The 14,204-nt window shown below is 47.6% G+C and overlaps 1 protein-coding gene across 5 annotated transcripts in view; it reads left to right on the top strand.

Moving 5' to 3' along the window:
- The first annotated feature begins 5,981 nt into the window (after positions 1 to 5,981).
- ERGIC2 (ERGIC and golgi 2) overlaps positions 5,982 to 14,204 on the top strand; it is a 45,913-nt gene continuing 37,690 nt past the window's right edge. For 2 of the 5 annotated variants that reach the window (XM_073328437.2, XM_073328438.2), the window contains exon 1: positions 5,987 to 6,182. The gene's annotated coding sequence lies outside the window, so the exon portion shown is untranslated. Of the gene's footprint in view, positions 6,183 to 9,233; positions 9,289 to 14,204 lie in introns of all 5 variants that reach the window. The other 3 variants (XM_073328435.2, XM_073328436.2, XM_073328434.2) reach the window with 3 other exon arrangements.

The raw sequence follows: 14,204 nt of genomic DNA, 5'->3' as shown, positions 1-14,204 counted from the left end.
ATGCAGCATCAGTTTCTAGTGAGGCTGATAAATTTTTTAATGTAATTCAAAGTATCTATATATTTTTCTCTGCATCAACTCATCAATGGCAAAATTTGAAGCAACATCTGGGAACATCCTCTCTGACACTGAAATCACTGAGTGCCACACGATGGGAAAGTCGAGTGGAGGCAATAAAACCTATCAAACACCAAATTGGGAAGATAGATGATGCCATAGCATTATCCTCCATAATGGCAACTATGACAGGAACTGTTCATGGGAGAACAGTGTCAGAGGAAAATGGAATCACCAGAAACGTACAGAACTTCAAATTTCTGTGTGGCTTAGTGTTGTGGCATGACATACCGTTTGAAATAAATGTTGTAAGCAAGAGACTCCAAGGTGTTGACCTTGAGATATCTGGAGCAATGGAACAACTGGACAAAGCAAAGTCATACCTACAGTCTTACCAGTCAGATGAGGGATTTCAAAATGTTCTGAAGAGTGCACAGAAGTTGGCAGAGGAACTTCACGCTGAAGCTATTTTCCCACCCATTCAAGAATACAAGATTCACCGAAGAAGACATTTTGATTATGAGGCACGGGATAAAACCATAGGAGACCCCATACAACAATTCAGAGTTGAATTCTTTAACCAGGTGCTAGATTGTGCAATACAGTCAGTTGAAGATGTTTCATGCAGTTCAAGAAACACAGCAGTATATTTGGGATGTTTTATGATATTCCAAAACTCCTCACTATACCTGAAGAAGACCTACACCAGCAATGCAGGGCACTAGAGACAGTGTTGACACATGATGACATGTGCGATACTGATGCAAGTGATGGAGAAGATGAACTGAAAGCCCTTTCAAGATACATTTCAGCAGGATCAACTCTAAAGGCTGTTCTGGAATATATGTGCACATTTGGAAGATTGGACAAATGACCAGGGAAGAGTATTAAAATATTGCTCAGGCATGCAGGAGTGAAATCAGGAAGGCCAAATCACACTTGGAGTTGCAGCTAGCAAGAGATGTTAAGAGTAACAAGAAGGGTTTCTTTAGGTATGTTAGCAACAAGAAGAAAGTCAAGGAAAGTGTGGGCCCCTTACTGAATGAGGGAGGCAACCTTGTGACAGAGGATGTGGAAAAAGCTAATGTACTCAATGCTTTTTTTGCCTCTGTCTTCACGAACAAGGTCAGCTCGCAGACTACTGCACTGGGCAGCACAGCTTGGGAAGGAGGTGACCAACCCTCTGTGGAGAAAGAAGTGGTTCGGGACTATTTAGAAAAGCTGGAAGAGCACAAGTCCATGGGGCTGGATGCGCTGAATCCGAGAGTGCTAAAGGAGTTGGCAGATGTGATTGCAGAGCCATTGGCCATTATCTTTGAAAACTCATGGCAATCAGGGGAGGTCCCGGACAACTTGAAAAAGGCTAATGTAGTGACCATCTTTAAAAAAGGGAAGAAGGAGCATCCAGAGAAGTACAGGACAGTCAGCCTCACCTCAGTCCCTGGAAAAATCATGGAGCAGGTCCTCAAGGAACCAATTCTGAAGCACTGAGCAGAGAGGAAAGCGATCAGGAACAGTCAGCATGGATTCACCAGGGGCAAGTCATGCCTGACTAACCTAATTGCCTTCTATGACAAGATAACTGGCTCTGTGGATGAGGGGAAAGCAGTGGATGTGTTATTCCTTGACTTAGCAAAGCTTTTGACACGGTCTCCCACAGTATTCTTGCCAGTAAGTTAAAGAAGTATGGGCTGGATGACTGGACTATAAGGTGGATAGAAAGCTAGCTAGATCATCGAGCTCAAAGGGTAATGATCAATGGCTCCATGTCTAGTTGGCAGCCAGTATCAAGTGGAGTGCCCCAAAGGTTGGTCCTGGGGCCAGTTTTCTACAATATCTTCATTAACGATCTTGAGGATGGCGTGGATTGCACCCTCAGCAAGTTTTCAGATGACACTAAACTGGGAGGAGAGGTAGATACGCTGGAGGGTAGGGATAGGGTACAGAGGGACCTAGACAAATTAGAGGATTGGGCCAAAAGAAATCTGATGAGGTTCAACAAGGACAAGTGCAGAGTCCTGCACTGAGGACAGAAGAATCCCATGCACCGCTACAGACTAGGGACCGAATGGCTCGGCAGCAGTTCTGCAGAAAAGAACCTAGGGGTTACAGTGGACGAGAAGCTGGACATGAGTCAACAGTGTGCCCTTGCTGCCAAGAAGGCCAATGGCATTTTGGGATGTATAAGTAGGGGCATTGCCAGCAGATCGAGGGACATGATCGTTCCCCTCTATTCGACATTGGTGAGGCCTCATCTGGAGTATTGTGTCCAGTTTTGGGCCTCACACTACGAGAAGGATGTGAAAAAATTGGAAAACATCCAGCGGATGGCAACAAAAATGATTAGGGGACTGGAACACATGACTTATGAGGAGAGGCTGAGGGAACTGGGATTGTTTAGTCTGCGGAAGAGAAGAATGAGGCGGGATTCGGTAGCTGTTTTCAACTACCTGAAAGGGGGTTCCAAAGAAGATGGATCTAGACTGTTCTCAGTGGTAGCAGATGACAGAATGAGGAGTAATGGTCTCAAGTTGCAGTGGGGGAGGTTTAGGTTGGATATTAGGAAAAACTTTTTCACTAGGAGGGTGGTAAAACACTGGAATGCGTTACCTAGGAAGGTGGTGGAATCTCCTTCCTTTGAGGTTTTTAAGGTCAGGCTTGACAAAGCCCTGGCTGGGATGATGTAGTTGGGGATTGGTCCTGCTTTGAGCAGGGGGTTGGACTCGATGACCTCCTGAGGTCCCTTCCAACCCTGATATTCTATGATTCTATGATAAGATGACCACCCTCTTTTCAAATGCTTTTGTTGCTCTGTGCATACTTCTGACACTTCCTTTAACTGTTGCCAGTGGAGAACGCAGCTTCTCCAAGCTGAAGTTAATAAAAACAGATCTACGCTCCACAATGACAGAGGAGAGGCTGGTCGGCCTTGCAACCATCTCAATAGAGCATGAGCTGGCCCAGACTGTGGACCTTCAGCAGAAAGCAGTTCAAATCTTTGCAACCAAGAAGGCACGGAAAGCACCACTTTGATTATTCAAACAGATAAAAATGCCAGTGTTCACTATGCAGACAAGAAAAGTTACATTTGCTGTTCAGGCATTTGAAAGTTAAGTTTCAGAGTAGCAGCCGTGTTAGTCTGTATCCGCAAAAAGAAAAGGAGGACTTGTGGCACCTTAGAGACTCACAAAGTTATTTGAGAATAAGCTTTCATGAGCTACAGCTGACTTCATCGGATGCATGCAGTGGAAAATACAGTGGGAAGATTTTATATACACAGAGAACATGAAACAATGGATGTTACCATACACACTGTAACAAGAGTGGTCAGGTAAGGTGAGCTATTACCAGCAGGAGAGAAAAAACAACAACTCATCATCAAGGATCTACAACCTACCCTGAAGGACGACCCATCACTCTCACAGATCTTGGAAGACAGGCGAGTCCTTGCTTACAGACAGCCCCGCAACCTGAAGCAAATACTCACCAGCAACCACACACCATACAACAAAAACACTAACTCAGGAACCTAGCCTTGCAACAAAGCCCATTGCCAACTGTGTCCACATATCTATTCAGGGAACACCATCATAGAGCTTAATCACATCAGCCACACCATCAGGGGCTCGGCCACCTGCATATCTACCAATGTGATATATGCCATCATGTGCCAGCAATGCTCCTCTGCCATGTACATTGGTCAAACTGGACAGTCTCTATGTAAAAGAATAAATGGACACAAATCAGATGTCAAGAATTATAACATTCATAAACCAGTTGGAGAACACTTCAGTCTCTCTGGTCGCTCGATTACAGACCTAAAAGAGGCAATTCTTCAACAAAAAATCTTCAAAAACAGACTCCAAGGAGAGACTGCTGAATTGGAATTAATTTGCAAACTGGACACCATTAAATTAGGCTTGAATAAAGACTGGAAGTAAAGACACAAAGTAAAACTATTTCCCCATGTTTATTCCCCCCCGCCCCTGTTCCTCACACATTCTTGTCAACTGCTGGAAATGGCCCTCTTTTATTATCACTGTAAAAGGTTTTTTTCTCTCTCTCTCTCCTGCTGGTAATAGCTCACTTTACCTGATCACTCTTGTTAGAGTGTGTATGGTAACACCCATTGTTTCATGTTCTCTGTGTATATAAAATCTCCCCACTGTATTTTCCACTGCATGCATCCGATGAAGTGAGCTGTAGCTCATGAAAGCTCAAATAAATTTGTTAGTCTCTAAGGTGCCACAAGTACTCCTTTTCTTTTTATGAAAGTTAAGTGTTACTTAAAATTTTTGAACAAGGCATTTTAAGTTGTTAGTTCTCTTTCATTGGGGTAGGTAGCAGAGCAGTACCATGAGAGGAGCAGAACAGGAGGAAGGCAGAACTGAGACCTTTCAAATTTTTGGCCCAAGCGAGGGGTAATGGGGGTGTCATTTGAGCTCCCCGCCTCAGGTGGCTGTGCCTCTCCAAACAGCCTGGCGTGGCCCCACCCAGGGGCCCAGGCCCTTTCCCGCACTGCAGTTCCTTCCTGCTCTTCCACAGTAGCCCAGGTTGGCTGGGGCTGGGGTGGGCTGGCGTTGCAGTTCCACCGGGACTCGGGGCAGCTGGTGCTGGAGCCACGCTGCCCACCTGGCACTTGGGGCACTGGGACCATGCCGCAGCTCTGGGGCTGGCGGCACTCCAGGGCTGTGGTTGGGGGCCCGCCCAGAGCTCTGGAGGCCTAACCAGAGCTCTGGAGCTGGGGCAGGGGGCCTGGTGGCCACAGTGGGGGTGCTCTGGGTCCCTGCAGGGGAGGGAGGGTAGAAGGGGAGGGTGAGGAGCAGGGCCTTGGGCAGAAAGGGAGGGGCCAGGGGCTAGCCTCCCCAATGGCCGGTTCACCAGCTGCCCGTGGTGGCTTTCCACATCCAAAAATTCTGCAGCCACGGTTTGTCAACCCAGACTTGCATAACACTAAGATCCCTCCATTCAGAAGCCCACAGAGTGCTGGGATGGAAACCAATGCATCATGGGACATTGAGCCCGCCCCATGACATCCTGTGATCCTCTCTGCCTTCCCAGAAGTCTTACCTGCAGAAGGTGGACAGTAGCACCATGGGATAGCTACCCACAGTGCACTGCTCTCTCTGTTGATGTTAGAGCACCAATTGTGGACACGCTTTACAGAAAGAGGGAGCGTAGTGCAAACACGCAATAGTGATGTTATTATAGCGCTTTTCGATGGTCCACATAACTTTTGTTGACAAAACTCTGTAGTGTAGATCAGTGGTTCTCAAAGCCAGTCCCCCACTTGTTCAGGGAAAACCCCTGGTGGGCCGGACCGGTTTGTTTACCTGCCGCATCCGCAGGTTTGGCCGATCACGGCTCCCACTGTCTGTGGTTCACTGCTCCAGGGCAATGGGGGCTGAGGAAAGCGGAGTGGGCTGAGGGATGTGCTGGCCGCCATTCCTGCAGCCCCCATTGACCTGGAGCGGCGAACCGCAGCCAGTGGGAGCTGCGATCGGCCGAACCTGTGGATGCGGGACAGGAGCTGATGGCAGGATGCTGCATTGCCAATGTTCATGCTCTTATCAAGAGTTTCATGTTATTGGGTGATTTCCTTTAGCGCCAGCTCCGGGAGTCCTGGGATTTTGTAAGAATCGCAGCTCCTTTAAAAAAAACAAAACCAAAGGCTGTTTCCAGCCTTTGGGCTGAGGGGCGGGGGCGGGAGCCTGGAAACGCGACCCCCAGAGGCTCTGTTAAGTCAGCAGACAAGGAGCGGTGGCTGCTACTGCCAATCGGATCAATCGCTGCATTTGAGCGGCTGGATCCCGACGCCGGAGCAGCGGGCGCGTCCCGTCACCCGGCCCGGCCGGGCGTGTAGGACGGCTCGTGAGGGGAGAAGGGAACGCCCCGGCTAGGAGCAAGAAGCAGAACCATAGAGCGCGGCCTCCGCGGAGTGCTAGACAGGCACATTCTCGGTCCCTTCCAGCCGGCCCGTCTCGGTGCTTGCTGGCGGTAGGGCACGCGCGGCCTTCTCATTGGCCCGGAAGACACCCGCTCCAGACCCGGAGGCGCAGGCACGGGCTGCCGGAGTCGAGCGCCGGGAAGCGCTCACCGCTGCTCGGTCAGTGGCCGGCCGGGAGGTAGGCGCCTGTCCCCGTTCCCAGCCGCTCTGCCCCTCAGCACCGCCGGTGTCCCTGCCCCCCGCACCGCTCCCCGCCCTGAGCCCCCTCCTCGCCTATCCCCCGCACCCCACCCCACTCTGAGCCCCCTCCCCATGTATCCCGCACCCCGCACCCCTCCCCATCCTGAGCCCCCTCCCCGCGAATCCCCCCACCCCACTCTGAGCCCCCTCCTCGCGTATCTCCCGCACCCCTCCCCATCCTGAGCCCCCTCCCCGCGAATCCCCCCTCCCCGCCCCACCCCACTCTGAGCCCCCTCCCCATGTATCCCGCACCCCTCCCCATCCTGAGCCCCCTCCCCGCGAATCCCCCCTCCCCACCCCACTCTGAGCCCCCTCCTCGCATATCTCCCGCACCCCTCCCCATCCTGAGCCCCCTCCCCGTGAACCCCCTCTCCCCACCCCACTCTGAACCCCCCCATGTATCCTGCACCCCGAGCCCCCTCCCCGCGAATCCCCCCTCCCCACCCCACTCTGAGCCCCCTCCTCGCATATCTCCCGCACCCCTCCCCATCCTGAGCCCCCTCCCCGCGAACCCCCCCTCCCCACCCCACTCTGAACCCCCCCATGTATCCTGCACCCCGAGCCCCCTCCCCGCGAACCCCCCCTCCCCACCCCACTCTGAACCCCCCCATGTATCCTGCACCCCGAGCCCCGTCCCCGCGAACCCCCCCTCCCCACCCCACTCTGAACCCTCCCATGTATCCTGCACCCCGAGCCCCCTCCCTGTGAATCCCCTCTCCCCACCCCACTCTGAGCCCCCTCCCCATGTATCCCGCACCCTGAGCCCCCTCCACGCGTATCCTCCTGCACCCCACCCTGAGCCCCCTCCTCGTGTATCTCCTGCACCCCACCCTGAGCCCCCTCCCCACATATCCCGCACCCTGAGCCCCCTCCCCACATATCCCGCACCCCTGCACTCTTCCCCACCCTGAGCCCCCTCTCCCTGCACTCTTCCCCACCCTGAGCCCCCTTCCAACATATCCCCCAACTCTCTCCCCACCCTGAACCCCCTCCCCACGTATCCCACAACCCCTCCCCATTCTGAGCCCCCTCCCCACGTATCCCACAACCCCTCCCCATTCTGAGCCCCCTCCCCACGTATCCCACAACCCCTCCCCATTCTGAGCCCCCTCCCCATGTACCCTTCCAAACCCATATCCCTACTACCCTGAGCTCCCCATGTATCCCCTAAATCCCATACCCCCCTCCCCGAGCCCCCTCCCCCTGCCCACCCTGAGCCCTCTCCGCACATACCCTTCCAGACCACCATAACCCTGAGCCCTCTCCCTATGTATCCCCATACTCCTCCTCACCCTGAGCTCCTTCCCCACCTATCCCCCAAACCCCATATCCCTCCTCACCCGGAGCCCCCATCCCCACATATTCCCAAACCCTGTATCTCTTCTCACCCTGAGTCCCCTCCCCACTTTTCCCCCCAAACCCTGTATTGCTCCCCACGCTGAGCCCCCCTCCATGTATCCCCAAATCCCTCCCAGCCCTGAGTCCTCTCCCCATCCACGTATCCCCCAAGCTGCATACCCCTCCTCACCCTGAGCCCCTGTCCCTTGCATCTCCCTACCCCCAGCCCCTCCACACCCTGAATCCCCTTTGCCAAGCCCCCTTCCCATGTATCTCCCAAATCCCCTTTGCTACACCTCATTCTGAGTCTACACCCATGTGTCCCTCAAACCCAAGTCCCTCCTCACCCTGAGCCCTCTGTTCTTGCATCCTCTTGCCCCATGGATCCCCCATCCTGAGCCCTGTGTCCCTGCCTCTCTTCCTGAATCTCCTGTATCCCCAACACATCGTGTCTGCTCTTCTCACCCTATGCCCCTTATATCCCTGACACTTCCCTTTCCCTGCCCCTGCTTCTGTCTTCTCCACAACATACCTTTCCCCTCACCCTATATATCCTGCTGTCTCCCATATCCCTTTCTCAGCCCCTCCCACTCCCTCCACCTGTAACCTTCCTCTCCCTTTCCCAACCTCTTGCCCCTATCTCTTTCTCCAAAGATGCCCCTCTTAGCCCTGGCTAGCTCCCTTCCCCCATATGTCCTCCTTGACCCTAGCCTCCCCCGCCCTTCTTTTATTCCCCCCCCATCAGATTGTATCTCCTGCACACCCCTTCACCTCATTCCTTCTCCTCCCCCCCCCTTCATCTTCCTACTTGTTCCTCTACGCGTTCCCTTCGTCCCCATCTTACCATCTCTCATCTTTCTTGTCCCCTCGCCCCCCTCCCTTGGGATACTGAGTGTTTGTGGCTCTTGTAGTTCCCCCTTTACCAAGAAGAAGAAGAATAGTCCTAAGCACATCTTGCTTGCCCCTTCTCACTGACAAAGTGCCTCACTAACATTAATGAATTGAGTCCCACGTCGCTGGCTGCTGCTGTTGTAATAGTTTTGGGGGTTAAATTCAGTGGTAGTTGTCTGGCCTGCCAGAACTTGAATTTGCTGTTATGCATTCCACCTACAGTTTTCAGATTTGACCCTAAAGTCAAGTGCATAATATTATTTTCATTTAAAAGAAAGGTATGAAGAGAAGTCTCCAAATTTGTTTCATAATTTGATCACTTTGTTCATCCCCCATGTGCTTCTATCATTCCCTTTGACATCTTCAGCATAGTTACAATATTCCAGGCTGTGCATGTGCTCGTACATGTGAACGCACATATCTGTTACTGGGCTAAACTGCATCATAACATCCTAGTTCTCAGAAATTGTTTTCTCTGTCCTGTTTCTTTTGTGACTTGTCTCAAACCTGAAGACTTTAAGCCTCTTAGGTGATTTCCCTTCCCCGCCCCACCCATACCAGGGGCTGCACAAATCACTGATGTGTTTTTTTTTTTAAAAAGCAAGAATGTTACTCTTTGTTTAGATGAGTTAATCCTATTCTCAAATTGTGGTATGGGTTTTGTTAAATACTGTAGTTAACTAAATCTGTGTAGAAAGAAGACAGTAGGGAAGGGCCAGTTCTTTTCCTTCAAGCATAATAAACCTCTGACATGTTTCAGTCTTTGCCAGGTGGACTTCATTTTTCTTCTCCAGTCCCTTTATCTAATGACGAAGGTAATTTGGCAGTTGCTGATTAGCTGGTGAAGGTAATTCGGCAGTTGCTGATAGGCTGCGGTCTCTTAGAGGTGTGTTTGAAAGAGCACAGAATTAAGATGCATTATGGCTAGTGTGTATGCTGAGTTAGCATAATGCAATTGAATGTTATTACAGTTAAAGTGTTTTCACTGTTTTATCTTGGATTCAGAAAAATAATCTTACTGCAATATTTTGTTTCCATAAAATTTTATGGAGATGGCTGTGTCTTTTAAAAAAAACAAAACCCTGTGGCCTTGCTGGTGATGCATAGCATCAAGCAATCTGGCAGATCCAGATCCTTGGTGATGTAAAGCCAACCACTGTATCTCTGTGACTATTGCTCCTTCTAGCCCGCATTGTAGGGAACATTTCAGGGGGCAAAGGGAGTTGGGCCAAGATAATCTCTGGCTGCAGAATGGCACCTTATGGCATTGGCTGCTGGACATAAGAGCCTTAAGAATGCTGTAACTTGCACTGGGAGCCAGCTGACTCCAGGATAAGGAGAATGCAAGTCACATGAAGTCATATTTGCCCCAGTCTTGTGCCTACTGTAGCTGATGTTGCTCTTTTTTCCTATGGTCTCTGTTTTGTGTGTCAATGCAGTTAATCATTGTCCAAATAGCACCAGGGTCACCAAATGGTCACCAAAATGCCCAAGACAGACTGACCAGAATTCAATGAGAACTTAATTGTGTTCCTGTCTGGGTCCCCCCTTCACAAGTCAGCTTTTTCCAGAGCCCTGAAAGACTGGAGCTACTCCCCTTTTCCACAGATTTGTTTTCTGTTCCTTCTAATTTTTAGTTCTCTCTCTTTCTGAAATTTAAATACCTTTATTTAATACCAAGAGGAATGCAGTTGTGTCTTTTCAAACTTTACTCACTTTGGCGCTCACATTGAGATTCCCTTATCTGATGAACTTGCTCTGCCCTCTGAAATATTGGAAATGGGAGTAACTCTGTATTCATGTTCTATATCATGGCTTGTTTTTTCCCACATGTTTATCAGGTTTCCTTAGGCCTTGGGTTCAGGGTTGCATAGAATTTTTCAGTCTGTCTTTTTTCTGCTCTGTAAGTGTTGGATATTTGGTAGAAAGATCTCAAGTTTCAATCCTTTTGAAAGGGAGGTGATGCAGTTCTAGAATTTTTCTCTAAGGCAGTATTGATAATGACAAAACGGTTAGTACTGATCAAAATATATCCCTGGCAGAGAATGTCCCCGTTAGTCATCTTAGTTCCTGGCAAGCAACTCTGTGCCTGAAGATTACGAGATGCTCAGTTCCCCTTGGATAATGTCATAAGAATGGCCATACTGGGTCACACTAACGGTCCATCTAGTCCAGTATTGTCTTCTGGAGTTGCCAATGCCAGATGCTTCAGAGGCAATGAATAGAACAGGGTACAGAGTAACAGCAGTGTTAGTCTGTATTTGCAAAAAGAAAAGGAGTACTTGTGGCACCTTGGCGACTAACCAATTTATTTGAGCATAAGCTTTCGTGAGCTACAGCTCACTTCATCAGATGCATACTGTGGAAAATACAGAAGATGTTTTTATACACACAGACACAGGGTAACTTATCAAGTGATCCATTCCCTGTTGTCCAGTCCCAGCTTTTGGCAGTGAGAAGTTTAGAGACACCCAGAGCATGGGATTGCATCCCTGATCATCTTGGCTAATAGCCATTGATAGACCTATCCATGAACTTATCTCATTTTTGTTTGAACCCAGTTATACTTTTGGCCTCCACAGCATCCCCTGGCAATGAGTTCCATAGACTGACTGTGCACTGTGTGAAGAAGTACTTCCTTATGTTTGTTTTAAACTGGCTGACTATTAATTTTTCCTTTTTTGAGATAAGAAGACCAGAACTGCATGCAGTATTCAAAGTATGGGTGTACCATGGATTTATATAGGGGTATTATGATATTTTCTGTTTATCCCTTTCCTAATGGTTGCTAACAGATTGTTAGCTTTTTTTGATTGCTGCTGCACATTGAGCAGATGTTTTCAGAGAACTATTCAGTGACTTCAAGATCTTTCTTGAGTGGAAACAGCTAATTTAGACTCAATCCCAACTATATATACAAAATGATGATGTTTTCCAGTGTGAATTACTTTGTATTTATTAATATTGAATTTCATCTGCCATTTTGGTGTCCGGTCATCCAGTTTTGTGAGACCCCTTTGTAACTCTTCAGTCTGATTTGGATTTACAAAATTATTCAGGATATTTATTGTGTACAGACTTTGCCACCTCCCTGTTTACCCCTTTTTTCCAGATCACTTATGAATATGTTGAATAGTACTGGTCCCAGTACAGATCCTTGGAGGACCATCGTATTTACCTCTCACCATTGTGAAAATGGACCATTTATTCCTACCCTTTGTTTCCTATCTTTTAACCAGTTACTGATCCATGAGAGGACCTTCCTTCTTATCCCATGACTGCCTACTTTGCTTAAGAGCCTTTGGTTAGGGACCTTGTCCAAGTACACTGTATCCACCATATCTCTCTTATTCATGTGTTTCTTGACCCCCTCAGAAAATTCTAATAGATTCGTGAGGTATGATTTCCCTTTTTCAAAAGCCGCATTGACTCTTCCCCAACAAATTGTGTTCATCCGTGTATCTCATAATTCTGTTCTTTACTATAGTTTCAACCAGTTTGCCTGGTGCTAAAGATAGGCATATTGGCACTTCTGGATCCTTTTTTAAAATTGGGGGCATTGCAATAGCTATCCTCAGTCATCTGGAACAGATGCTGGTTTAAGTGATAGGTTACATACCACAGTTAATTTTGCAATTTCATATTTGAGTTTCTTCAGAACTCTTAGGTGAATACCACCTGGTCCTAGAGTGTTGTTATTGTTTAATTTATCAATTTGTTCCCAAACCTCCTTTACTGACATCTCAATCTAGGACTGTTCCTCAGATCTGCCATCTTAAAAGAATGGGTCAGGTGTGGGAATATCTCTCTCATCCTCTGCAGTGATGGCCGATGAAAAGAATTCATTTAGTTTTTCCACAATGGCCTTGTCTTCCTTCAGTGTTTCTTTAGCACCTTGACTGTGTGGTGGCCCCACTGATTGTTTGGCACACTTCTGATGTATGTAAACAAAAATTCTTTTGCTGTTAATTTTTGTGTCTTTTGCTAGTCTTTTTTGGACTGCCTAATTATACTTAACTTGCCAGAGTTTATGCTCCTTTCTATTTTCCTCAGTAGGATTTGACTTCCAGTTTTTAAAGGATGTCTTTTTGTCTCTAACTGCCTCTTTTACTTTATTGTTTAGCCATGCTAGCATTGTTTTGGTCCTCTTACTGTTTTTTTTTTTGTTTTTGTTTTAATTTGGAGTATGCATATAGTTTGAGCCTCTATTATGGTGTTTTTAAATGCTGTCCATGCAGCTTTTAGGCATTTCACTCTTGTGACTATTTCTCTAATTTCCATTTAACTAGCCTCCTCATTTTTGTGTAGTTCCTTATTTTAAGTTAAATGAGTATCTACAAATTTTATCTCTTCATCCTGTCCTGAGGTGGCATGTTCCTAGTCAATATTGGGATAGTTGCAAGCCCCCATTATTATTAGGTTTTATGTTTTTGTAGCCTCTCTAATCTTCCTGAGCATTTCAGTCACCATCACCATCCTGTCTGGTGTTCGGTAGTATATTCCTATTGCTATACTCTTATTATTCAAGCGTGGAATTTCCATCCATAGTGATGCTATGATCTTGTTTGATTAATTGAAGACTTTTATTATTTTTGATGGTATGTTTTCTTTTTTTCCATATAATGCCACTCCCCCACCTACATGAGCTACTCTGTCATTCCTATATGTTTTATACCTTGGTATTACTGTGTTCCATTGACTGTTCTTGTTCCACCAACTTTCTTGGATGTCCATTATATCAGTGTACTCATTTAATACCAGACACTCAAGTTCACCCATCTTAGATTTCATGCATTTGTATACAAGCACTTATAAAATGTGTCACTATTTAGTTGTCTCCGTTCATGTGATGTAACTGAATGGGACTCTTTTTTTCATTTGACTGTCTCTTCAGCTCCTATCTGTACTCTTATCAGCTTCTATCCTCTCCTCTTTACTAAGATATAGAGTATACCCTTTAGTAAATCCTCCCTTAAGGAATATGTTTGTCTGAACTGTGTGCTTCTCTACATCTGTCGGCTTTCCCCCAACCCTTAGTTTTAAAATGCCTCTATGACCTTTTTATTTTTACATGCTAGTAATCTGGCTAGTACATCTTTCCTGTCTAAGCTTCTCCTTTCCCAAAAGGTTCTCTAGTTCCTAATAAACCTAAATCCTTCCTCTGAACATGATCATCTCATCCACACATTGAGATCCTTCAGTTCTGCCTGTCTCACTGGCACTGTGCATGGCATTGCAACCATTTCAAAAAATGCCACCAGGGAGGTCCTAGACTTCAATCTCCTACCTAGCTGCCTACATTTGGCCTCTAGGGCCTCTTTCCTACCGTTCTCTGTGTCATTGGTACTTAAATGTATCACGACCATCACTTAAATGTACCTCCTCCCCAGCACTGCACATACATCTGTCTAGATGTCTCGAGGGGTCTGCAACCTTTGCACCCAGCAGGCAATTCACCATGTAGTTCTCCTAGTCATCACAAACCCAACTATATGTATTTTAATAGTCAAATCCCTGATTACTATTGTCTCTTCCTAATAACGGGGATCCCCTCCCCTGGAGAGGTAACCTCAGTGTGAGAAAATACCATAACATAATCTGAAACTGTGGGATCATTTCCCTCTGCTCTAGCTTGATGTTCTCCTTCCCTAAGACTTTCATCCTCTTCAATAGCACAGTGGCTGTTGGACTGAGTGTGAGACTGCTCTAATGTGGCCCAGAAGGTCTTGTT

This window comes from Lepidochelys kempii, chromosome 1 (assembly GCF_965140285.1).
Source record: "Lepidochelys kempii isolate rLepKem1 chromosome 1, rLepKem1.hap1, whole genome shotgun sequence".
NCBI classification, from domain to species: Eukaryota; Metazoa; Chordata; order Testudines; family Cheloniidae; genus Lepidochelys; species Lepidochelys kempii.
The sequence above is the reverse complement of the archived record's forward strand: the minus strand, read 5'-3'. Positions and strand labels throughout refer to the sequence as shown.